Source organism: Megalobrama amblycephala, linkage group LG24 (assembly GCF_018812025.1).
Source record: "Megalobrama amblycephala isolate DHTTF-2021 linkage group LG24, ASM1881202v1, whole genome shotgun sequence".
Classification (NCBI taxonomy): domain Eukaryota; kingdom Metazoa; phylum Chordata; class Actinopteri; order Cypriniformes; family Xenocyprididae; genus Megalobrama; species Megalobrama amblycephala.
In genome coordinates this window covers 1,823,237-1,836,418 of record NC_063067.1, presented here as the reverse complement: position 1 = coordinate 1,836,418, position 13,182 = coordinate 1,823,237, and the positions used below count along the sequence as shown (strand labels likewise).

General features: G+C 43.7%; 1 long non-coding RNA gene across 1 annotated transcript; it reads right to left on the bottom strand.

The window, feature by feature from the left end:
• Positions 1 to 10,352: 10,352 nt before the first annotated feature.
• Positions 10,353 to 11,353, bottom strand: LOC125260380. The gene is made up of 2 exons (XR_007183031.1): positions 11,241 to 11,353; positions 10,353 to 10,867 (listed from the first exon to the last, which is right to left on the bottom strand). It is a non-coding gene; the product is annotated as an uncharacterized LOC125260380 (long non-coding RNA).
• Between the last annotated feature and the right edge of the window lie 1,829 nt (positions 11,354 to 13,182).

Sequence of the window (13,182 nt, the reverse complement as noted above, 5' to 3'; positions counted from 1 at the left end):
GTACACACTACGCCACAGTACTCAACGAAAAGCCTGAGCTAAGGCTTATTCGTACGGAGGGGGCGTGGCCAATGGCAGCATGCGTCATAAGACATGACTCAACCATGGAAAGAATCTAGATATAACCAACCCAGCTGGGCCAACACAGAGGCTACAAAGGAGGCCTGGTAAGGCCTACTACTTTTAAGCACCATGTGGCACCAGCCCGTGGTCATAACAGGGCCAATGCTCAAAGGGGACCAGTTCTAGGCCTATAAGGCCTAACACCTCAAAACACGTGAGCAGTGCCGCCTGAGGCAGTGCTAAAAAGCGTGAGCAAACTAGTGATCGCAAACCAACAGCACCCCAAAACAAGCTGTATTAAAGAGAGGCTATAATAAAAGAGCCAACAATCTAACAGCAAGAGTGAAACAGCTGCTGTGGTCATGATCGACTGGGGGAAGTCTAGAATATACTATTCTAACCAGAATAGGACTCTCTACACTCACCCTGAGTGTGCAATCCAACAGGTGATGCACTCAGTGAAACACAAACTCTAACCGGGGAGTACAACAAAACACCACATTCATAGACAGAGGCTAAACACAGCCTGCTATCACTGAAACAGGTGTTAACCTGTGGCAGCACTAGAGTAAGCTCACATAAATACGAAGGGGAATATGGGCAAAAACGGCCACCAACTCCCTCAGGAGGAGGCCAGAACTAGGAACTATACGACCACAAGGGGGATAGCAAATAATAGGGGAATGTATAACAAACAAACACCTAACCTAGCTCTAGTCTAGCCGCTAGCTAAGGTCTACTAGACCAAGCAAAGCTTGGGCTCCATCTTGAAACCTTCAAATATGAGGAGAAAATGAAGCACTGCAAGCAAACAGTGTCAGGCGGCCGATAAGCCGTCCTGCACACAAATAACTGAAGCAACGAGTGCCAACTCAAACCAATCTAAGTATTAGCTGAGAAGCTACTCTAATATAGAAGACTACAAAACAGCGGCCATAAGCGGCCTGCATGTTTTGAAAACTAGCCAACCTAATGCTACAGTTATTTTGCCCAAAAAAGCCCCTTCTAACTTTACTGACTACATGCTCAGGAAAGCTATACAGGAAAACAATGTCCACACTTTTTATAAACATAAAATATGGACCCAGCTTACCTTCCTGCGGCTCATAGAACAAAGATATTCCCTCCTTATAAAGCATGAAGAAGGAAGAAATCAAAAGTTCTTTAAAGCCTAAAAGCACTTTCACTATCAAGCCAGAAGGCGGCCTTAGAAAAGGCCAGCCGACAGCCTAACTGTGAAAACACCTGAGCAAATATATATTTATGGGAGGTGAAAGAAGAAAAGGAGAGGGTAGATATAAATTGCCCTTAAAATAGCTGGGGAATCGATTACAAACGCAACAGTGTTTACAATCGATCACCCAGTACTCTCGTTTCTTCATCCTCCTGTCTGTCTGGCTCAGATCCAAATCTGAACAGCCAGGGGTTTTTCCATGCCCTCCCGATCTCAAACACGGAGATCAGGAGAGAATGGAAAGTCTATGGGAGCCGCAATATTCATGGACAGAAAGGAACCGTTCGTCGAACCGTCCGCGCGCGGCTCCTTTCTTAACGCGCACTCCCGGCAGCTGCAGCCTGCCGAAAAGCGCATCCCAAAAACACAGCGGCTCACACACCCAGCAGCCAGAGGAGCGGTCACTGTTGGACGCGGCGACATCAAACACGGACGTCATAGTCATCCAACTATATAACCTCGTCAGCCCCGGGAAGCCGAGAGAAATTATAGTCCTCTCAGACTTCCAACGAGCTCACCTGCGAGCCCTATGATTGCAGCCGCCGTATTGCCTCAGCACATACGGGGTTACAATGACAGGCACAGATGCAGACACCCCCTCCCTCGGAAAGAGTGTCAAACGAGAACAGAGCGTCTGAACAGAAGAGACGCTCGCAGTGAATAATAGACCAACACACATAGCCGCCCTCAAGCAACGTCTACGCGTTCGCTCCTCTCCAGACAGAAGAACGCCAGAAACATGAACATCAAGTGTCAAACCCATGGGACACGGATGAACACATTCTCCTGAACGTTTTCAGACAAAAAGAAGTAATTTCTTACCGGAGCTTGTTGTAACACCGGTATCACACCACTTACTGTGCCACCGGACCAGTTCTAGGTTCCAAGGAGTGGGGAGCAAAAACAATAATGATTGCACCAGAGACCGTTGCTTTAAATACAAAAGGCCGGCAATTTACTGAATGCAAAACACACATGGAATATACAGTTGCAAAACAAAACCAAAAAAATACCCTGCAGGTTCGTAGTATCGAGGTAAGTATAATAAATGAAAAGGTATTTCACTTTCTTTTTGTTCTCTAGTTCACCTAAGTTATTTTAATCAGGCTGATCTAAGTTAGACCGGTCTTTTCCTAGGTTGCACCTATTTTGGAATTCCTATTTTTCTTCCTGAGTTAACTCTTTTCTCTTTCTTTTACAGGTAAGAAAATACCTTCAATTTACAACCAAATCAAAGTGGCCCACAAGCATTTCCAATCACATTCAAACATATAAACTCAATATAAAAATAAAAGTATAACACCTTAAACTCAAGTTCAAGTCCAAATGTGAGTTCAATTATTCAGTTCAATGAAGTTTCAGTTCGATTCAGTCCAAAAATAATGATTCAATCGGTTTCCAGTTCAATTCAAAAACAATTCCTGATACTCCTACCACTCTGGCAGCGAGTCACCGTACGCAGGACATTTCCTCACTGATGCAATGGAGAAGATGAGTTGAAAGTCTGGGTCTGGCTCGCCATCCTGAATCCTGTCCGTGCATGTGCACACCCGCACACCGAAGACCAATCCTCGCTCCGACCGAGCCTCAAACCAAGCAAAAAAACCTGACCTGTGTAACAGGTCATAAACACAATAAATCTCTTTTTAAATCCTCAAATTACACAAATGAATGTTTCACAGTCTCTGAGTTGTAACATTACTGCTACGGTGCTTTTTCACCTCAATAATGGCGGCGGAGCGGCCTCTTTTAACTCACGGCTCCATTTCTCACACAAATACCGCACATCTTTCATTTACAAAGAATACGTTCACTTTTATAACATTCACAGTTTTCATAAACCCAAAATATTAACTGGTAAACAGTTTATGGCGAAGCATTTCCTTGTAAACAGCTACATTTTTTAATGTTAGCCCTCCGCCAGAGAAAGAGAAAAAAAAAAAAAAGTACAACACGGCAAAATGCGAGAAAACAACTCAAACTCACCAAAACCGGTGTGGCTTAGTTCTCATAAAATCCCTGTCAGTTCCTGACCAGGTAAGTTATGTTTTTCAACAGCAAAATCAACTTTTTCACTCTTTTCTCTACTTATTAAACACAGCTCGTTCTCTCTCTCAGGTCTCTGCTGCAGCGTCACTTAAGTGCTGCATCTAAGGTCACTAATCCCTTAAAGGGGCAGTGACATGAATTTTCTGTCGGCATACTTTTAATCTTAAACATGAAATTGTTGTATTAACATTTTCAATTAACCCTGATGAATTAATTTACATTAAATGAATCAATGAACTTCAGCTTTTAAACTATTTATTCTTATTTATGTCATATTTCAACATGGGTTACATTCTCCCCTCTTTACCTAATGCACGTCCCTGTGCATTCTGAATCTATACTGCCATAACTCTAGGGGTTTTTGGAAAGCGAGGCTCGTCAAGGGAATCTGTAAACACATCACTCAAGGTTTGAAATAAAGACTGAACTATTGTAATCAACGGGTTCCCTAGCTCAGGGTAAGTCAGTCTTTTAGTCGCTTTCCTGTCTCTAATAGGTCTTCTAGAACAGTCACCTTCTGTCTGGATGTCAGTTTGGTCCATAACACTTGTGCTTTCTTTGCCCTCCTGAGCAGGTTGAGTAGAACGATGGACATTATCCAGGTCTTCCTCAGGTAGGTTTCCAGTTTCCTGTCCAGCGGTTGAGCTGCTCTCTTCAGGATCAGGTAAGTCATTGTTTCCAGGATCAGGTAAGTCATTGTTTCCAGGATCAGGTAAGTCATTGTTTCCAGAATCAGGTAAGTTCAGGTCACAAGCCTCTACTGGAACATCCTCAGGAAAAGCTTTGGCTACGTTTGGAGGATCTTGCTTAACAGCAGTCAACTCTTTGGAGGGTTCCTGTTCAACCCTTTCTGGTAAGTGTTCTATGGGTTCAGGGGTCGGGTCAAAACCCAATATTTCCACTCTTAGATTTCTGTGTCCATCATAGTGATATTCCTCAGGGTCAGATTGGGATTCATCCCCATCAGCTCCATCAGAATTGTCATTTTTAGGATGCTGTCGAGTTCTTGGTCGTCTTACTGCCATTGACGAGTTAGTTTCACTTTCGATTGAGGTCACAGGAAGGAAACCGCATGGCAGCAGGAGGTCACGATGAAGAGTTCTTTGTGGACCATCTCTTGTCTCGGGCCTCACAACATACACTGGAACGTCTCCAGACTGTCTTAGGACAACATACACATCGGACTCCCACCTGTCGGCCAGCTTGTGCTTGCCTCTAAGGCGGATGTTTCGAACCAAGACTCTGTCGCCTTCCTTCAAGGTGGAGTCAACAACATGCTTGTCAAACCTCGCTTTGTTGCGACTGGCTGTCTTTTTAGCATTCTCAGTTGCTACTTTGTAACTGTCTTCGAGTTGCGATTTCAGATTGCGAACATATTGCGAGTGTGAGCCTGGCTGGTGATTGACTGGTAGGCCAAAGGCTAGGTCAACTGGCAATCTTGGCTGACGCCCGAACATTAACTCGTAAGGGGTAAAACCAGTTGTCTCGTTTTTAGTACAATTATAAGCGTGTACTAATGGTTTGACGTAATCCCGCCAGTGACTCTTTTTCTGATTCTCGAGGGTTCCCAACATGTTGAGCAGGTCCTGTTGAAGCGTTCTACAGGGTTCCCTCTCGGATGGTAAGGGGTGGTTCTTATCTTTTGAGTGCCAATGAGCTCACACAGTTCTTTTATTGTTCGGGACTCAAAGTCGGGACCTTGGTCACTGTGGAGTTTTTCAGGGATGCCATAATGGACGAAAAAGTGGTCCCACAGGCTCTTGGCCACTGTCCTGGCTTTCTGATTCGGGGTGGGGATAGCCACTGCATATTTCGTAAAATGGTTGGTAATGACCAGGATGTCTTTGGTGTTACTGGAGTCCGGCTCCACACTGAGAAAATCCATGCACACAAGTTCGAGTGGTCTTGTAGCGATGATGTTGACGAACGGTGCAGCTTTCTCGGGCATAGTCTTAAGTCGTATGCAGCGGTTGCAGGTTTTGACCTTAGTTTCCACCTCGGCTGACATTTTGGGCCAATAGAAACGCTTCCGGACGAGATCTAGGATGCGCTCTGCGCCCATGTGGCCAATGTCGTCATGGAGGCTCTTGAGGACTAAGGATCTCAGGACTTCGGGGAGCACAAGCTGGTAGTGGGTCTGAGCACCCTCTTGCCGCTTGCGATACAAAACACCATTTAAGACCGTAAGTTTGTCCCACTCTCTTAATAAGAGACCAAGCTCAGGAAGTTCTTTCCTCAAGGATGGTGGGGGTTTCTCTTCTAACTCCACTTGCCTGAGTATTTCACGGATGCAGGGATCGGCATTTTGCTTGTCTCTTAATTCAGCTGGTGCCAATGAGGGGATGACAGGTAAGCCACCAAGCTGATCCTCTTCTTCAAAGCTTTGTGGGAGAGCTTTTGGATGATGGGCAAGTGACACAACCAAGGTGGTGCTGGGTGATGTTTCCCCAGAGTGACTGTTGATCATTTGGCAAACCAAGTGCTTCTCACAGATAGCTTTGATGGTGTTTTCATCCAGGTGTGCATAATCAGCCCCTGACAAGTGTCTTTTTGTGAATTGTTGTACCCTCTCCAACTCTTTTTGTGATGATGTGTCATCAGGTAATCTGCCGTGGGGACGCCTGGACAGCCCGTCTGCGTCTTGATTTTGCTTACCGGCTCTATATTGTAGCTGGAAATCAAATGTTGACAGAGCGGCCAACCATCTGTAGCTCGTGGCGTCGAGCTTAGCAGAGGTAAGAATGTATGTTAATGGATTGCTATCAGTGACAGCAAGGAACGTATTCCCGTATAGGTAGTCCTGGAATTTCTCTGTCACTGCCCATTTAAGGGCAAGGAATTCTAATTTATGTGCAGGATACCTAGACTCACATTTCGACAGACCTCGACTTGCATAAGCAACAACTCGCTTCCGTTCCTGTTGCTCCTGGTAAAGGGCAGCACCGAGTCCTGAGGTGCTCGCATCTGTGTGTAAAATGTAGGGGAGCTTGGGGTCAGCAAACCCGAGGATGGGTGCTGTTGTAAGTTTTTCGATTATGGTGTCGAACGCTGCCTGGCAAGCAGGCGTCCATCTGTCACCAAAGAGGTCCTTTGGGTTATAGTATTTCTCAGGGTTCTCTGTGGTTTTAATGTGCTTTCTCAGCGGCGGATAGCCAGCAGTGAGCTCATTGAGTGGCTTCACAATCTTTAAGTAGTCTTTTACGAACCGGCGGTAATAACCGCAGAAACCCAGGAAGGTTCTTAGCTCTTTAAGATTGTTTGGTTTTGGCCAGGTTTTTAATGCTGCTACTTTGTCTGGATCAGTTTCGATGCCCCTTTCAGACACGATGTGGCCGAGGTACTTTACAGAAGTTTGGAAGAACTTGCACTTCCCTGGCGAGAGTTTCAAGCCAAACTCTTTCAATTGGTTGAGCACGCGCATCAACCTTTCCTCGTGTTCCTCCAGTGTTGAGGAAAAGACGATGAGGTCATCAAGAAAAACTAGGGCTTGCTTCAAGTTCAACTCTCCCATACAGCGCTCCATAAGCCTCTGAAACGTGCTAGGGGCGTTAGTTATCCCCTGAGGCATCCTGTTGAACTCGAAGAATCCCAGTGGGCAGACGAATGCGGTTTTGTGTTTGTCTGCTTCCTCCATCTCTATTTGATAGAAGCCTGATTTGAGATCGAGCACTGAGAACCATTTGGACCCAGTCAACGCCGAGAATGACTCCTCTAGATTAGGTAAGGCATATGAATCTTTTAAAGTTTGGGTGTTCAACTTTCTGTAGTCTATGCAGAGTCTGACATCGCCATTCTTTTTCCTGACGATGACAATCGGAGAAAGGCGACTCTGATTCACGGATGACTTCTGCATCAAGGAGTTGCTGGAGATGGTTACGCACAGCCTCTATATCTTGGGGGTGTATAGGTCTTGGTCTATGTTTGAATGTTGTCTCGTCACTGAGGGTTATATGATGTTTTATTTTGTCAGTGCGACCAAAATCAAGCTCGTGCAGTGCAAAACACCTCCGGCATGGAACTTAATTTCTCAGTTATCCTCTCTTTCCACTCATTGGGTACAGGAGAATCAGTGAAGTCAAGGTTGAGATTTAATTTTCGGTCAGGTTTTGTGGGAAGGTCTGAGTCAGAAGTCTTAATTGATTGAACACTCTTGACAGCATGTATCTCTGCTATTATAGCCTTTGGGGATAGAGTGATGTCATGATGTGACTCATTCTTGAGCATGACTGGTATGCGGCGTGGTAGTTTTGATGGTAGGCTTACCAAGCTATCTGTCACCAGGATGCCACCTGGCAGGGAAAATGACTTTGATGACTCTACCATCACCCACTTTCCAACATCAGTTGTCCTGTGGCTCACTGATCCTTCAAGGACTTTGGTCTGTCCAGCTGCAATGGTCTCAAAGTCCCTACTATGAAGCCTCACCTCTCCTAAACTGGAATCAACAGACTGTCTTTTCCTGATTTCAAGGGTCTTTAAGACAACTTTGTAGCCGTAAGGAAGAGACTCATAGTTCTGAGGTGCGATATCTGCATACTTTTCATAGAGAACATCCAAAGTATTTGTGCCTATAAGCACTGATGACAAGGTGGAGCGCATGTCAGGTACAACCAAACCCAGTGTGGGCACCTCGATGTCTGCTCCAAGCAAGCTCTTTGGGAATTTGATGGTGGCCTCTACATAGCCAAGGTAAGGGATGCTTTGGCCGTTGGCTCCTTCCACTTCAAGCAGGTCATTCAAGGAATTCATAGGTAAGTGAGACAGGTTCTCTAAATAGAAAGAGTTGGGGATCGTTGTTACTTGAGAGCCTGAATCCAACAAGCATCTACAGTCTTTGTTACCTATGGTCACTTGTGCAGTGCACTTGGCTCCAAGTAGCCCTTTCGGCAGGGTCACTGTCTGTTTTTGTGTGTGAGAGTACACACGGGCTCTGTGCAGCTTCTTTTTGGGACACTTTGTCTGTGTTCCAGTCCCCGTTTGTCCCACAACCGGAACTGGGTCTAGTTTAAATGATCAGGCTTTGAAGCACCATTTTCAGTGTCCCATGCTAACTGATTTTCTCTTAGCTGCTTTCTCTTCTCAGCTACAAGAGATGGGTTTGGCTCACTTTCACAATGAGGCTTAATGTGTCCATCCTCTCCACATCTAAAGCAATACCAGGGCCTTGGTCTATTGCTTGTGTTGTTGTTTACATCTCGGCTGTGGTGCAGCCTTTGAGATGTTGGAGTGGTAGCTGTTTGGGGAGCTACTGGTCTGGCAGCTGATTTAGCCTTTCTACTGTCTTTCTGCGTGATACGTGTGAGCTGGGACTGTAAACTAGCTATTTGTTTCTTTAGGTCTTGGATTTCAGATCTGTGATCAAGAGCTGGCTGAGATGGGCTGCAGTCTTCTTCACTCTGCACATAAATACCTTGATAATAAGATGACACTCTTGGCTTTGCAATATTGAGGTGCCGTTTCATGCGGGATGCTTTGGAAGTATGCTTATCTTCTGCTGTGCGGAGTAACAGGAGGAGTTCAGCGAAGGTAGGTGGGTTCTGCTTCTTTTGTTCTAGCTGGAGTTCAGCTATCAAGATGTTGTCCCAGCAGCCTCTGACAAACTGTCTGAGAAGATGCCGGTCAAGGTCACTTGCGGTTACACCTCCCCTCCTGAGGGTGGTGTTCAGCATCACTTGCAGCCGTTGTAGATAAGCTGAGGGCTTCTCACCGTTATCTTGCATTGTGTTTAGATACTTTGCGAAAAGGTCATCTCCGTCCTTGACAGTGCTGAAGGCGGAGTCCAAGATCTCTAAGTACGCTTTAAGGGGAGATTCAGGTGTCAGGTGCTTCACAATATCGCTAGCGGGTGATAAGAGACTTTCAAGAAGCTTTCGTGACTTGTAAAGATCAGACTGTGTTGTGTCTTTAAGGAGAAATTCCACATTGGAACACCATGTCTCGTAATCCACTTCATTGTTGGGTCGGGGGAAACGCCCAGAGAAGGGTCTGAGTCTCAAAGAAGTGTGCACCTACAGAGCAGAATCCTCATTTCTCACTATGTGCTCGACTATTACTTTTTGTATGTCAGGTGGGTTGACGTCAGAAAGTTTCAGAGCAGGCTGTGTCTTTTCTTTAGATTGTGGTGGAGACCAATGATGTTGAACATGCAGCCCTGGGGCCGTACTGGGCAGGGGGCTTACTTGTGCAGCATTTTCAGGGCCATATTGACCGGGGGTATCAGGTGAGTTCTGTTCCATATCTTCATCTTGAGTTTCTGATTGATCTAGATCGACACTCTCACTGATGACGGAGAGCTCTTCTCTGAGGACAGCTGCAAAGTCTTTGCCAGTCAGTTTTGCAATGTCCTTTAACTCTGAAAGGTAAGTCTGTGTAGCTGTTTTACTAGCTACAGGTGTGTAGACACTGGCTAAGGCTCTAATGTGATAAGTGACATCAGTCCGTGTCTTACTGTTGAGTCTGTGTGGCAATAAAGGTAAGAGAGACTGCATAGCTGTACCATACACATACTCTACTACAACCTGTTTGTCTGACGTTGGCTCAGCGAAATCTACTGGGATTACCCTTTGAATGGAACCATATTGTTTCAGGAAATCATATAGTTCTTCATCAGTTTCTGTATTGGCTATACCACTAACTATAACTGAGTTAGGGATTTTCACACTACTCGTTTGAATAACATATAATGAATCAGTAACAATACTATACGGTCTCTGGTCTCTAGTTTTAAATGCTTTACACTCCTGGCTGGCTCGCCAAGTTTGTACCCGGTAAAACTTACTGTGCCACCGGACCAGTTCTAGGTTCCAAGGAGTGGGGAGCAAAAACAATAATGATTGACAGGACCGTTCTTTAAATACAAAAGGCCGGCAATTTACTGATGCAAAACACACATGGAATATACGTTGCAAAACAAAACCAAAAAAATACCCTGCAGTTCGTAATCGAGGTAAGTAAATAAATGAAAAGGTATTTCACTTTCTTTTTGTTCTCTAGTTCACCTAAGTTATTTTAATCAGGCTAATCTAAGTTAGACCGGTCTTTTCCTAGGTTGCACCTATTTTGGAATTCCTATTTTTCTTCCTGAGTTAACTCTTTTCTCTTTCTTTTACAGGTAAGAAAATACCTTCAATTTACAACCAAATCAAAGTGGACCACAAGCCTTTCCAATCACGTTCAAACATATGAACTCAATATGAAAATAAAAGTATAACACCTTAAACTCAAGTTCAAGTCCAAATGTGAGTTCAATTATTCAGTTCAATGAAGTTTCAGTTCGATTCAGTCCAAAAATAATAATTCAATCGGTTTCCAGTTCAGTTCAAAAACAATTCCTGATACTCCTACCACTCTGGCAGCGAGTCACCGTACGCAGGAGATTTCCTCACTGATGCGATGGAGAAGATGAGTTGAAAGTCTGGGTCTGGCTCGCCATCCTGAATCCCGTCCGTGCATGTGCACACCCGCACACCGAAGACCAATCCTCGCTCCGACCGAGCCTCAAACCAAGCAAAAAAACCTGACCTGTGTAACAGGTCATAAACACAATAAATCTCTTTTTAAATTCTCAAATTACACAAATGAATGTTTCACAGTCTCTGAGTTGTAACATTACTGCTACGGTGCTTTTTCACCTCAATAATGGCGGCGGAGCGGCCTCTTTTAACTCACGGCTCCATTTCTCACACAAATACCGCACATCTTTCATTTACAAAGCATACGTTCACTTTTATAACATTCACAGTTTTCATAAACCCAAAATATTAACTGGTAAACAGTTTATGGCGAAGCATTTCCTTGTAAACAGCTACATTTTTCAATGTTAACTCTCCGCCAGAGAAAGAGGAAAAACAAAAAGTACAACACGGCAAAATGCGAGAAAACAACTCAAACTCACCAAAACCGTTGTGGCTTAGTTCTCATAAAATCCCTGTCAGTCCCCGACCAGGTAAGTTATGTTTTTCAACAGCAAAATCAACTTTTTCACTCTTTTCTCTACTTATTAAACACTCTTCTCAGCTTCTCAGGGAGAGAACAGCTCGTTCTCTCCCTCAGGTCTCTGCTGCAGCGTCACTTAAGTGCTGCATCTAACGTCACCAATCCCTTAAAGGGGCAGCGACATGAATTTTCTGTCGGCATACTTTTAATCTTAAACATTAAATTGTTGTATTAACATTTTTAATTAACCCTGATGAATTAATGTACATTAAATGAATCAATGAACTTCAGCTTTTAAACTATTTATTCTTATTTATGTCATATTTCAACATGGGTTACATTGTGAAACAATGGCACAAACAAAACAGTCCCGAAAAGACAAAAAGATACTGGCTGCTTCCGCAGGCGCTCCCTTTATACGTCACGGTTCGCGCCGTTGGACGTGATAGGCTATCGCCGGCCAATAGGATTGGAGTGTTGTGATTTCTGGCATTTCAAACACGGGTCACGAGTGACGTTCCTCAAAGCGCAATCAGCGCAGAGTTGAAGTTCCCTTTCGAAAGGGAAACACATTTATCACTGCTTTCCATCTTCTGACAGTCTTTTTTGATTTTTTGATTTTTAAACCATTTAAAGATCATATTAATTAAAAATTATAGTTTTGAATTTTTTAATCCTGACAGTTTTGCGAGTAACAAAAAGCTTTTATCTGAAGAAATGAAAGACCATTGGATTTGGGTCAGGTTCTTCAACCTGTCAAGACACAGGAAAGAAAACTGCATTTCACAGTGTGTTTAAAGTGTTTTCTGTAGTCTTTACCTTCATCTCTTGACTCTCCTTCTCTATAGGAACAGTGTTGTGAGTCCTGTGTTCTCCTTCAGTGCAGAACAGACAAACACACATCTGATCAGACGTGCAGAACATCTCCAGAAGTTGCTTGTGTTTCTGGCATATATAATCCTCCAGATTTTCCACAGCATTGATCAGTGTGTGTTTCATTAGACCTAGGACTCTGAGATGAGGCTCCAGATGATCATCACAGTAAGAGATTCCACAAGTCAGGCAGGACTTCACAGCTTTCTGCTTTCCTTCATCACAGATGTCACAGAACACTGGAGGATCACTGGAGGACGCCATGACTGATAAAACAATGAAAGATTTAAAAAATTTCTCCACTGACGGCCCTTCAAAAGGAGCTGTATATTCTGACAAACTATTTATTTTTCTAAGTGACATTTAAATCACACATATTTCACTGTATCTGCTGCTTTTGACATCCATCAGCTCATGCAGCAATAGTTCAGGAAAAGTGTTTGGGACTGTGTGACTCTTGTGCTGCTTTCCAATTCAGTTCCAGTTATGTTGTTTTACTTTGACTCCAAACATAAAATGATCTTATTTTGTTGGCTTTGTGGGTGTTTGTATGACAGAAAACATGAGTATGGAATATGAACATGAATTTTTCTGGAATTTCAGGTTTTTGAAGGTGTGTACAAATGTACAAGTTCCACACAAGTTAGACCAGTTTACAAGACTGAATAAGAATTTAACTGCTGAAGAGCCATCATACCTGTGGTTGTGTAGCCTAGAGTTGTTAGTTGTTATAAGTGATGGGTCGATCATGAATGATTAGTTTATTTTGAACAGATCTTTAATATGTCTTTGGAACAATGAGTCATCTCAGAGTGTTTCGGGAATTTTACTGCAACAACTAACAGTTGCTCTAGGCTACACAACCACAGGTATGACAGCACTTCAGCAGCTAAATTCTTATTCAGTCTTGAATTACTTGTGCATTTCCTCTTCAAAAAACTGATATACAAGATAAATTCATGTTCATATCCTTATATTTTATGTCATACAAACACCCATAAAGGCAACAAAATAAGATCATTTTATGT